General features: G+C 38.0%; 1 long non-coding RNA gene across 1 annotated transcript; it reads left to right on the top strand.

The window, feature by feature from the left end:
- The first annotated feature begins 11,680 nt into the window (after window positions 1-11,680).
- Window positions 11,681-12,893, top strand: LOC143733394 (uncharacterized). Its single transcript, XR_013201341.1, has 2 exons — window positions 11,681-11,717; window positions 12,726-12,893. It is a non-coding gene; the product is annotated as an uncharacterized LOC143733394 (long non-coding RNA).
- Window positions 12,894-13,537: the final 644 nt, after the last annotated feature.

The following is a 13,537-nucleotide window of genomic DNA, read 5'->3' as shown; positions in this document are numbered from 1 at the left end:
AGCCGCCTGTCCCGCCGCTCTGTAAGACTTCGCCACCAGGGTCGACGAAAATCTACAGGCTTTGGATGGGTGCTTAGGCTCGCCCCGAGAAGAAGCACTCTGAGGGCATAGTTGCATGGCAACAGAGCGTTCAACCGGGGGAAGCCCAGTGTACCCACGGGCAGCTGCCTCATCGAGGGGAGGAAAGGCGGATGAGACCAGCGAGCGGTCCCGAGAAGACAGGGGGGTCTTCCAGGACTTCGAGATCTCATCATGCACATCCGGGAAGAAAGGTATTGGGGTTTGCCGAGGACGAGGGTCGGCGGCCTTACCCAAAAACCAATCGTCCAGCCGCGAGCGCTCAGGACAGGGTGGAGGCCTCCACTCAAGTCCGATGCTCGCGGCTGCCCGGGAAAGCATGGCCGTCATCTCCGGATCAGACTCGAGCACATGGTGTGGTACAGCCGTATGCACACCGGAAGGTGGCAGCTGTGACGAGCCCTCACTTCCAGAAGAGTCAAACCCGCCTAGTGATGCTGCAACAGACATGGCATCTTCCCCTGTAGCTTCAACTGAAGCACGCGGGCCACCAGAGGGTAGACCCGCGGGAATCAGCAGTTCACTAGCGGGCACCGTCATTGAAGAGGGGGGCTGGGGTCGCGGACACATAGTCGGCGCCTTGTTCCAGACCGTAACCCTCAGATCACCCTGGCCACCAGCCGCAGGACGGGGGGTGGATGAGGGGACTCTCACTCTTGCGAGTTCACGGAGTCTCGACCGTAATGACGCGATGGTCATGTTCCCACAGAGAGAACATGAGTCATCCACGAGCGCTGCTCTAGCATGATCAATGCCCAAACATACTATGCAACGCTCGTGCCCATCAGAGTCCGATACCAATCTGCCGCAACCAGAAGTACACGGGCGAGACATCTTTAAAAAGACGTGCCACGTGTAAGCTCTTTTAGTGAGAGAAAACTCAAGTGTTGAAGCACCCGGGGAGAAACGCACCGACTGGCAGACCACTGCAACAGATCAGCAGGAAGCACAATCTCGCCGTAGATCGCCGTCACACCAACACTCAAGGTACTCGTTTGTAAAGCTGACAATTCAGAGATGGCTTGTGGAGAGAAGAATACACTTGGCTCCGAAGCGAAAACATATCTGCTTGCTGCCGGCTTCCTCCTTTTATACCCACGAGGTGGGGCGGAGTTACGCCATGCAAATTCCGCAGACCCATGGCATTTCTTTGCCATTGGCTCGTTTTGTAATACTCGAAGTTGATAGGCTTTCTAAGCGAAACCCCATTCGTCGTCATCCGACGTAACTCGGAGTGACAACGAAAGGGAACTAAAGTTATTTTTCGCGGATTAAATCGCTTTAATGGGGGGAAAAACGCAAAATTGTGTAAAACTTCCGGTCTTGGTAAGTATACTCATAAACACAGTCGGTTATGTATAAAACGCATGTGACAGTGTGACAGACAGTATAATGAAAACAGCAATGGATCCGTGCATTAGCTGTAAAAGTGACAGCAGCCATAGGCTATGCGTCTGTCATTAATGTTGTCGTCAAAACAACAAAAGATAGCTTTAATTGTAATGAATGAGAATTATTAGCCTATGTATTTAATTTAATCAGGAAACAGAACTAAAAGACTGTTATTTTACATTTGATTACTTTATTATGTGTCTGTAGTATTTCTGAATACTGGTGTTAGACCTACACACATTTAACATTTAATTCAAAGATTGAAACAAGCTTCCTTGTGTTGTGTAAACTCTTAACAAAAACAATAAGGTACGAGAGGCTGTGTAATCATGAAGCACTTGCCTCGAGTACCTTATTGCTTTTATAAAACGGTTACCACACAATAAAAATATTAAAGTAAAAAAAATATGTATTAGTGCAACTTTCATGAAGTAAAATCACTAAAAGCCTTTCTTCCGCTAGAAAAAAATAGTCCCTGACCGTGAACAGCAACAACGTTCTAATGTGTAATATGAATGAAAGCTCAAATAGAAACAACATAGGAACCGCAGTGTTGCGCAGTGATAAACAGAACCGTTGGGTGAAGCGGTCATAGCCCTGTTTTATCGTGAATAAAGCACAGCTATTGACCAATCAGAATCAAGGATAGGAACTAACCGTTTTATAATTAAATATATATATATAAATATAGTGTCTATAATTTAATGTAAATATGTATACTTTGATTTTTATACAGAAAGGTAATCACCATGGATTTTCTAAATGGCCTTTCTTTGTTTAACAGCTCTTCCTCTGTCTGCATCTGTTCCACAGATATTGCCTGCTCTTCCATGACTTCTTGCTGCTGTTTCAAAATCATTTCTCGCAGCTGACGCAGCTCTGCAATAATTTCATCAACCTTTCGATTCAGTGTTCGGTAGTCTGACCATAAAAATACAACACATGCATTTAAATTCTGCATTGCATATAACATGTAAACACAACAACTCAGTGTAGCATAAAAGTAATTACTTTGCTCTTCTTCTGTCCTCTGACAGGCCACTGCTGATGCTATGAGGTAAAAAAACAACAACACACATTTAACAAAGGAAAGTTAAGATTTAGTTTATTGACAGAGCATAAAATGTATTCATTGCCATTGTGCATATTACTAGAAACTGAAGGTCCTATTGTACCCGTTTCTTCTCAAGTGTTGGTAATGGAGCTTAACTTATATTGATCCCAAAACATTCCTTCTAAATGTTTGTTAATTAATAAAATTATTAATGTGTGTGTATGTATGTATGTATGTATATATATATATATATATATATGCAGAATATTTTTGAACACTTACTTGATGGGCAAGGTGTTGTAGCATTCCTGTCTGTTAATTTTAAATGGTAATAAACATTTTGTATTAGCTCGTTTATTTTTGATCTATTTTTATTGGTTAGTTTGATGTAAACAACTTTAAACAAAACGATCTTGCAGGTTACTTACTGTCTTGTGGCAATGGCTCATCATGTTGCCTATTATTTATAAAACAGGAGCTTGAGGTATCTTGAGGTTTCCATCCATACATTTGGACCTAGGATGCTTTGCTGGTGTGGGCAATTCTGTGAGTGAAAACCACATATATTGAAACGGTTATATCATTCCAAATTTTGCTAAATGCCTGATTCTAATTAGTTGACAGACAGTTCATTTTCACACTGTCACAGACAGTCACCGTGGACATATATTTTCTGTTAAGTTAAATAATAATTTACTTAGACTTTATTAGAAGCAATTGCGACTTAATTTCACACAATTCTGACTTTATATCTTGCGATTCTGACTTTATAAGAAGCAATTGCGACTTTATTTCACGCAATTCTGACTTTATATCTTGCGATTCTGACTTTATAAGAAGCAATTGCGACTTTATTTCACGCAATTCTGACTTTATATCTCGAAATTCTGAGATAAAAAGTCGCAATTATCTTTTAAAATGTTTTATTCTGTGGCGGAAACAAACTTCCATACCTCCTGGCCTCTTCCTCCCATCCATCCTCCCTGATGCGTACCGTTATGGTAGGGCCGGCCCAGCTATCGGTAGGCGGTGCCGCGGTAGCCTACCTGAGAAAACGTTTTGGAAAAGACGGGCTATGGACCCAACCAACTCTATAGGAGTGGAGGGGAGGAGAACTCCCTCACATGGTACAACCCATGCAGAGGCTGCGCGCTGCGGTGTCAGAAGAATGCAAAACGTGTGTAGCCTAATGTAACTAACGTGACAAATGTAAAAAAAAAAAAATCCTCGACCGGCCCAAAAGTGAAGAGGCCCACCGGGAATTCTCCCGATTACCCAGCCCGGGCCTGCACTGCTGTATATCAGCCTGCATTTTGATCGCAGATTTAGTCGCACAAACAGCGTAAGCGGCTCGTGACAGAACACAGACCGACTGAATGACACTTTAATTTAAGTAGAAAATCTCAAATGAAGATCGCTGAACTCCAGCTTGTCTGCGTTTTCAGATCATCCACGGCGTAAAGAGGATAGATTGATATTTAGATGCAGTAACAGTGTATTTAAATTATTTACCATCCTCCGTATCACTTTCGAAACGACTTGGTCGCCTGTGTGTTCTTTTCTTCATTTGGGAGTCTCCATCCGTTTCAATATTGGAGAGCTCCTCAGCACGCTTTAGGTAAACCAGAGCTTTCTGATAATTTGCTAAAAAATTAAATTACGATTAAATGATCAAGCATATGGAAGCCAATATTGTTGGTGTACTTGCTCTAATGATGTTGCCACTTTATTTTTACAACACTAAAAATCTGAATTAAACATTAAAAATGTATAAATATGTATAAAAAACAGATACAAAGTTAGGTCTAAATTTTTTGCTTGTTGCAGGGCTACATATTTGTTACAGGTTAAAGATGTTCAGCCGCAACACCGGTTACATCAGTTGCCCACCATGGTACCACCCCACATCTCCGTAAACATGAAGCTAAGTATATTTAAGCATTAGCATTAAAGTATTCTAAATATATATATTTAGCTAGGTAGCTAACAGACCCAGAGTATGCAGTCAAAATTTGAAATCAAAACATTTTCACTTACATGTAAAGGATTTTTCCAGAATTCTGATTTTAAAGAGGCGCCACGTCCTCTTATCAGGCAGGTCTCCACTTTTTGCCTTCTTAGATGGCTCAGATGGAGGCCAGTAGCAGCTCAAAATCTGTTTGTTTGTTTAGACAAAATTCCAATCATATACCATTCAAACAGTGAAAAGGCTTTTACAATATTATACAGTCCATATAGTGTATGTACTTTATCACAAAATCTATGCAATAGCAATACTTACATTTCCATTTGCCACAATCCATGACCTGCATACAAGTGCAACAGTCTTCTCTTTTTCAAACTCTACCACAACGTAGGTAATCATCTAAAAAAATAGAATTTGGTTATTGGTCATTTTAAATTAGCTAATCGGTAAATAAAGCAATTTTGTAGCAAATAAGGATAAAAACAAACAAAAACAATTTGTATATATATTTTTTAAATGATTCACTTACAGATATTTTATCTAAATATTCCTGTAATAAATCCTGAATAATCATGAATTCTTGGTTTTACTAAATCATGATTACTATAAATTTTGCATTATTAGTGTTGCATGATTTCCTGAAATGTCATCCACATTTTAAATGTTCATAGGGTCAAGTAATGTCCATGATCGGTGTGCAAAATGTAAAGAAACTAAATATGGTTCTTATCCACATGGTCAATCATAATTGCTTGAGATTTGAGATGAGATTTTAATACTCTGCTAATTGTTGTCTCCCTTGCTTTGCTAACATAGGAAGCAACAATGCGAGAGTCACAGGGCTCTGGGTAGAGGGGAGCTGTCTTGTCGTAGACCCTACATTGGAGTGTTTGTTTTTCAAGCCCATCTTCTTCAATAACCTCAAAGAAGGTCTGGTCAACTCCAAACAAATTGTTGGGTCTTGTACACTTTATGTGTTCCTCCATTGTTCCCTTCTGCATCTTTTCCCCTTCAAGAATTCTTCTTGTTACCTGAACCAGTGGACTTCTTCCAGAATGAACCATTCTCTTTAGTTTCTGGTTGAAGTTTTCAAATGGAAAAGCACTACATTCATCCAGACCCTCAAACTGTTTTGCAACATCTGCAATATGGAGCATCTGATGGACAATGTACACAAGGAAACCTTCTCCATACAGTTCTCTGCACTGTAGCACAAAAAATCTCAAGAGATCTCTCTCGTATTGCCAGTGTTTCCTTGTGAGACTTGGTTGGACCAGAATGCACATTGCTGTGGAGAAGCATATGAAGTTGTCGAACAGCTCTTTTTTAAGAATTCCTTTCAGAACAACCTTTCCTGTGTACAACATTAGCTGTCTGTACTCAGTCGCTTTCCATCTGTCAATTTCATTTAGTCCCCTGGGGCGTCTGGCAAACACACTTGGAATGCTGTTTCGGAGATTTTCAAGCTTGTTGCTTACAATCATTGTGTGTCCAGCAGACATCCTTGTCTCTTTTGGCCCTCGAATCCATGTCAGGACAAGTTTTTTCATCACTCCAAGACATGCTTGATGCATATAATCAATAGGGAAACCAGAAACCATATCAATATTTAGCTGGCAAAATGGAGTTTCTTGATCTCTGTTGTGGTGCTCTTCCTGTTGCCTTTGTCTGAAAGACCTGTCAGTACGCAACTGAAGATTGTCTACCTGTTGATATGTCATACGCCCCAGCCACTGACCTTTCTGAATGCATCTGTCACATCCATAATACCCGGAGAATTGTTTGATTGATTTGACGAAGGCCTTGGCAGGTGCATCATAGATAATGCCGCTAATTTTAACTATGATGCGTCTTCCATGGTACCACAGACCCTCTTTCTCCAATTTCCGAATTTCCTCAACTGTGTCACATAGAAATTCCAAATCATCGAGCTTTGTTTTTCCACATGTGATGGCCACTGGGAACACATTTGTAGGTTTTAGATTGGTGCTGCAAAGAACTTACCAAAAGCAAGTTTTTGAACTTTTGAAGAGTGGGAGGCCATCAATATTAAGTCTCAACTCCAGGGTATGCCTCTTCTCAGTTGTTTCGAACGGGTATTGCTGTATGTGATTATTTAACATTTTTTCTACTCCAAAGTAGAAATACTCCATTCTTGACTTGTGCTGAATATTTACAGTTTTTGGCAGAGTTGGGTATAACGCGTTACAAAGTAATGTGTTAGTGTATTCAAAACACATCTGTTTAACTGTGCATTTACTGAATGAGCACTGTGCCACTGTTCGTCCGACTGTTTGTACTGTATTTTATTTTATGTTTTTAATTATTCTGATTTCATTTGATTATTTCTGTATTTTATCTTTTACTCTAAACTGTTTTAATTATTCTGATTTCTTTTGATTATTTCTGTATTTTATCTTTTATTCTAAACTGTTTTAATTATTCTGATTTCTTTTGATTACTTTAATTTCTTCTATGTAAAGCACTTTGAATTACCATTGTGTATGAAATGTGCTATATAAATAAACTTGCCTTGCCTTGCCTTGCATTCTAATTACTTTTCATGGTAACACAGTAATGTAACTCATAACATTTTAAATTTATGTAATTTGATTACAGTTACTGATGTCAATAAAATTAAGTTACTTGCGTTACAAATGTATTTAGAAAAAAATATTTAGTAAAATGCATTTCTAATCACGTTTGGCCGGCTGCATCAGCATGCGCTTTAATGAATTACTGGAGAACGCGCTTCATGAGGCACACACACACACACACACACACACACACACGCAGCGCTACACGGTTTGGAGCACAGTCTGACTGTTTCTCAATAGAAGTAGCCTACGCAAACTTCGGACTTGCGTCCTTGGTAGTTCAGACTTGCCAAGTTTGACCCAGGAGAACAAACTCGCGAGGCATGAGAGTTATTTTGCAAACGGAACAGTGCGTTCTTGATCGCGTCACTCAGCATGCTCTGGCTACTCTGGTTATCTCTTTATGTAGCTATATTGTTGATTATATATGTTGATTATCTTCACTGCATATATTTATAACAACACGATATATAAAACACAACGCTGCTTCTTTTGTTTTCATTTTAAAAATATGAAACATTATTGATCCTTAAAACTGACATTTAACAGAGACAGGCTTGTCATTTTATTTTATTATACATGTACATACAGTGAAGAGCATGTATAGTAAAATAAATATAAAAAATATTCTATATATTTTAAAATATATAAAATAATAATAAAATTACACAACCCTGTCTCTTTTTGTTAAATGTCAGTTTTACTGCTCAATAATATCCAGTATAAAAGTATAAGTAGCCTAAAAGGTATAAGAAGCTGTATAATGAGAAATAAAGCAAACAGTTCAGTCAAACATAAGTCAGCTCTTTAATAGGCTACAAAGTTAAAGTCACCTCTCGATGCATCCTGGGTAAAAGGGGCGGATCAGGAACACATCAGGGGTCTTGAACTGGACTTGGCTATAGATGTGAACTTTGAATTGGAACAGTACTTGGGCAGCGACTGATGACGTTTCACAAGTCCACAAGAACATATTGAGAAACAGCCCTCTCTTCTGTCTCGCATGCGCGCTCTTTCTAGCTCGCTCTAGATTCCGGGAGATTTGAACTAATTTGCGGGCATCAGGGACCCGCTTTCAACATGCGGGAGACTCCCGCAACTTCCAGGAGACTTGGGATGTCTGTATTCTGCAATATTAAATTACGGAAAGAACTGAGTTTCACTTTGTAGTGCATTCTTGTAGTTTTAATAGGTTTTCAAAGTAACTTGAAAGTAAAGTAATTAGTAATCTGATTAATTTTTACATGCAGTAATCAGTAATGTAATCAAATTACAATTTTAAAGTAGTAATTAGTAATTTGTATGAATTACTTTTTTTGAGTAACTTACCCAACACCGGTTTTGGAGTCTCAAGCAAGGTTCTGGAACAAGATGGAAGGCCGTTTGTTCCATGTTTCTTTAATAATTTTAGAAGACTATCCGTAGCATTATGGGCAATTCCATTTTCTATGCTCCAAGAAGCGATGTCACTGGCTATATTTGAATTTGAATCACCCATCATCAGGGAATCATCATCTGAAAATTCATCATCTATCAAAACATCTGAATCTTCAGAAATGTGTTCTGTTTCTAAGTTCAGCATTTCATTTTCATCATTGTCCATGTTTATGTCATGTATCTCTTGGTTTTCCATTATTTCCACCATATTTGTGTCAGCAGTTTCAAATTTGGCTGTTTCTAAAAGTTCTGACTCTGTTTGTTCCGTTTTTCTTTGTAGTTTGCTTAGTCTTTTCAAAGTGACCCACTCCCTGTCATACTCTCTCCTCCTACTCTTCCTGTCCATGGCTTAAATTAGAGAGAAGGAAAGGGTAGCAATTAGGCAAGGCAAGGCAAGTTTATTTATATAGCACATTTCATACACAATGGTCATTCAAAGTGCTTTGCATAGAAGAAATTAAAATAAGCATAACAAATAAGAATAATTAAAACAGTTTGGAATAAAAAATCCACATATATAAATTGCATAATATTAATGTATTTTTAATCATATATGTCGTATACTGTATGTCCTACATACAAAAGCCATATAGATTTTCATGATGTAAAAACATAGGAAAATAATGCTAATTTAATATTCATGTCCAGCATATATCTTAAAGTATTAGTTCACTTTCAAAATCACCCTGTCATCCAAGATATCCATGTCTCTTTCTTAATATTTTATACACAGAATGGACTTTAATGGCAAACAACTATTCAAATGTTCAAAGAAGTTTCAAATGTATATATATATTTTTTTTTAGAAAATGTCCGATCGTTTGGCTAGGTAAGACCCTTATTTCTTGACTGGGATCGTGTCGAGACTTTGAAGCTACATTCAGATGGACATTTGAACCTTCTTTGAACATTTGAATATTTGGTTACCATTGAAGTCCATTCTGCGTATAAAAATCCTGTAATGTTTTCCTCAAAAACCTTAATTTATTTTCGACTGAAGAAAGAAAGACATGGATATCTTTGATGACACCAGGGGGAGTAAATTATCAGAATTTATTTTTTTTAAATTTTTTTTGGAAAGTGCAACACAGTGCAGTTTACCAATCAGTATAATGCTGCACTTGACTCATGCTCTTATCTTGTCCTGAGTGGAGCCCTATCCCTATAGTCAATCATGGTCATATACTGTATAATCAACATTAGATGAAATACAATATTTAAAACTACACACACGCACACATTTTAATTACAAAATTATTTATTAGAGTGTATTCTACAAGATACAGTTGAATATTTTACATATCAATAGTTTTTATTTTAAATTCTACATCACCAGATTTCATTTTCATTTGTGACAATTTCTCTAAACTTCACACAGTACTAAGTACATTACATTACAGCACATTCATTAAAATCATTAATTTAACCATTGTGAATAGCCGAGGCGAGGGTAACGGTTGCTTCACGACCAATTTCAAAGTTCCGTTCGACTGACACTAGGGGCCGAAATGCAACAATCGTGTGCGAATGTCGTGTGCAGTGGAAAGGCGCAGTGTTGCCAACTTAGCGACTTTGCCGCTATATTTAGCAAGTATTAAGACCCCTCTAGCGACACATTTTCCAAAAAGCGACTAGCCACAAATCTAGCGACTTTTTCTGGTGTTATTGGAGACTTTTGGAGACTCTCTGACGTGAAAGCACATATCGTTCTTACTCTTCTCAACGAGCAGCGGGTGCTGCCGTGGGTCCCACCCCCGTCCCAAAGCACTCACAGGCGGCCCAGTCCTCGCGCAGCAGCCCCTCCCAGCTGCAGTTAGAGCACCCCTCCGCGTACAGACTGCAAAAGAATCGCGCAAATGAGTCGCTATTTTTAGCGACTTTTCAAACGTCACTCACTCTAGCTACGTCTACCCTGTTCAGTAAATGACTGAGAGGAGCAGCAGCACATTCATCTGTTGAGCGCACGGCCGCTGAGAGACGTGAATGAGCAGTGTTTTTCCACGGATTTATCACTTATCTGCTTTTCTTTTTTATTTTAATTAAATAATTTAGTTTCCTTCCTTTTCTTTTGCTTACGGTATTGCTTTATTTTGCTTACGGTATTACTAAATTTAGTCATCCACTAGGCCTATATCATAGCTTCTCGTTCTATTGTCTGACAAAACATATATAGGAAATGAGAACAGCTTTATTTTACATTCGGCTATATTATATTATAATATATTAAATACAGTATGTGAGCTGAGCATTAATTTATAGAGAAAACACATTAGACAAGCAGAACGCAAGTACGACGCGATTACGTCGCGAATATGCTAATTGACGTATGACGTCATCTAGCGACATTTAGCGACTTTTATGGAAGGCGTTAGCTACTTTCCTTTGAAAATAGTTGGCAACACTGGAAAGGCGGCTTCAGAGGCATTTCCGTTGACACGCGATGCGCAGCAGACCAGACCAGGATGGGTTTGCTATTTAACAGGGAAACGGCGAAAGTAAGTGTTTTATCTAATTTACAATATGTAATATATAGCCATATTGCGTTCTGTCGCAGGTGGATGCTGCACATTGGTGGTGGTTGAGGAGATTCCCCCTTCTATGTAAAGCACTTTGAGGTCTATGGAATTACTTTTGTGCCAATAATAATGAACGTAACTTTTCAAGAAACTGATGAAAATATAAATTGAAACTGAAAAAAATATCTTTGATACTGAAAAAGAATAAATCGCGGGCACATTTTTTTACTTCGTTCTTAATACACAGAATGTTTTGCTAACTATTTCTCATATTTCGTTCGCTGATCTGAACTTACAAATGCGCTTCCAGAGTTTTCAGTTACGCTTCTGATGTTTTCGTTTACGCTCCCTGAGTTTTCGTTCGCAATTCTGACACATATCTCTCGTTTGGGCGGGGCTAGTAGCAGTGTGTTCTCATTGGCTACTGAGTTTTTGATTGACAGCTTCGTCACCTGGAAGTGAAGGCGTCAGTGTTGTGTTTACATGTTTGAATGTGAGCGTCTGTAAGAGCAGTTTTCTATTTCATTTTACTGATATTAAGTTTGTATCTGTATTTATTTGCTGGTACACAATATTGTTGAGGTGATTTCTTATAGAAGGAATTGTAGTCTACAGACGAATGATATCATTAACATTAACGTTAGTCATCGTCACTATCAGGATACTGGATACTCGTGGTAAGTCTTTTTTTTAATATTTGTTTTATACAATACTAATACTATCTATAATACAGTACTTGCTTTTTAAGGTGGTGAGGCATTTTAGAGCTCAGTGAGCCCATATCATTATACAGTGTTGTCTTGATTCAACTGTTAGCCCAATCATTGCATGACTTGTTTATCTACATACGATTATGTCTTTGATTAGATCATAGTTGCTTCGATTAGATAATATTCCCCCCAGCCACCCCAAACAACATTGGGCTAGAGTACTGTACAGTATCTGTACTGTGTAGCCTACAGTACAAAAAGTACTGTATCAGACAATGACCGATGCCATTGGACCAGAGCGCTGTCAATCACTGCCTGATTCAACTTTGGCAATGTAAAGCCTTTTTACCATGCCAATAAAGCTATTTAAACCTGAATTTCTCAATTTGTGATGCAGAGTTTTTGAACTCAGACCACAGACCACGTCTCTGTTCATGATATATAAACACACAATTATTTTGAAGTATCACCCTGGTCACAATATTTATTCTGATTACTTTTGTGTGATAAAGATGACTGATAAAGCTATTATATGTAGCTAGTATGAGTAACAAAATGTTTTTTCTGTGTCCATATTTGACTAATAATAATGCAAAAATGTTCACTTCAAATTAACATTTCTGAGAAAAATGTTTAATCTTTAATACTCTTTAATAATAAATGTATGTCCAAATTCAAAACTTAATACATGCAAGTAATTATGACTGAAAACATCCAGCAACTAGGGAATACACAGCCATGTATACAGTATATGTTTATATATAGGGCTATAACAGCCATCTACTGGTTACACAACAGTATTACAGATGATAAATGGTGCATGACTCAGATGTAAATATTTAGTACTGTAAAATCCCTTAAAACATTTATATAATTTGTTTGAAATAAATATTTTAAGTCTTCAACTTGTTACTGTATGTGGGAGTTCAAATCAGTGTGTATTGATTATAATATGTTTCCTTTCTCATTTTCCAGGGAGTTGAGCAACTTTTCCATAAACAAAATTCTCATGCTGACACAGAGGATGGAGTGATAGTACCAGAGATACACTGTCCACATCAGACAATAATCTTACTTTGTTCAGACACATCACATTTGAATGACTGGGATCTTGATCTTCAGACACCTGATTTATTTTGTTTTTATAAAATAGCAAATATTTTAATTTCCTCTAGATCAAAACAAACACCGTTCACAAGTACACAAGAGGTTGCACTTGATTTATATTAGTTTATGCTGATCATGGATTAGCATACCAACAGCATATGAATGTTAAGTTCACCCAAAAATACAATTCTCACTTATTTTACTCACCCTCATGCTGTCCCAGATGCATTTTACTTTCTTTCTACGGATAAACACGAATTCCTTTAATTTAAAGGAAAGTAATCCATCTCTGCGAGTCCTAAAGATGCTTTAAAAAGCACACACAGTGACCGTGATGTCCATGCGACCTCAGTGGATGAATCAATCACTTCTGGAGTGAAACAATAGGCTAGACAAGAAAAATACTAATAATGTAAACCGTTTAAAACTATTAAAACTCACTTCCGACCAACTGTCATATGTACATGAATTACAATCCCCTTGTATTATATGGACTCACAGAGATGGATTATTTCCTTAAAAATCTTTGTTTATGTTTATGTGAAGAAAGAAAGTCATATACATCTGAGATGGCATGAAGTGAGTAAATGATGAGAGAATTCTCATTTTTTGGGCGGACTATCCTTGTACCCACCCAGTCACTGCTTTGTTACTTTTACTATAACAGGAACTGTTCAAAG

This window comes from Siphateles boraxobius, unplaced genomic scaffold (genome assembly GCF_051911475.1).
Source record: "Siphateles boraxobius isolate OS27281-9 unplaced genomic scaffold, OSU_SipBor_1 99, whole genome shotgun sequence".
Lineage (NCBI taxonomy): Eukaryota > Metazoa > Chordata > Actinopteri > Cypriniformes > Leuciscidae > Siphateles > Siphateles boraxobius.
This window is presented reverse-complemented; position numbering and strand designations above follow the sequence as displayed.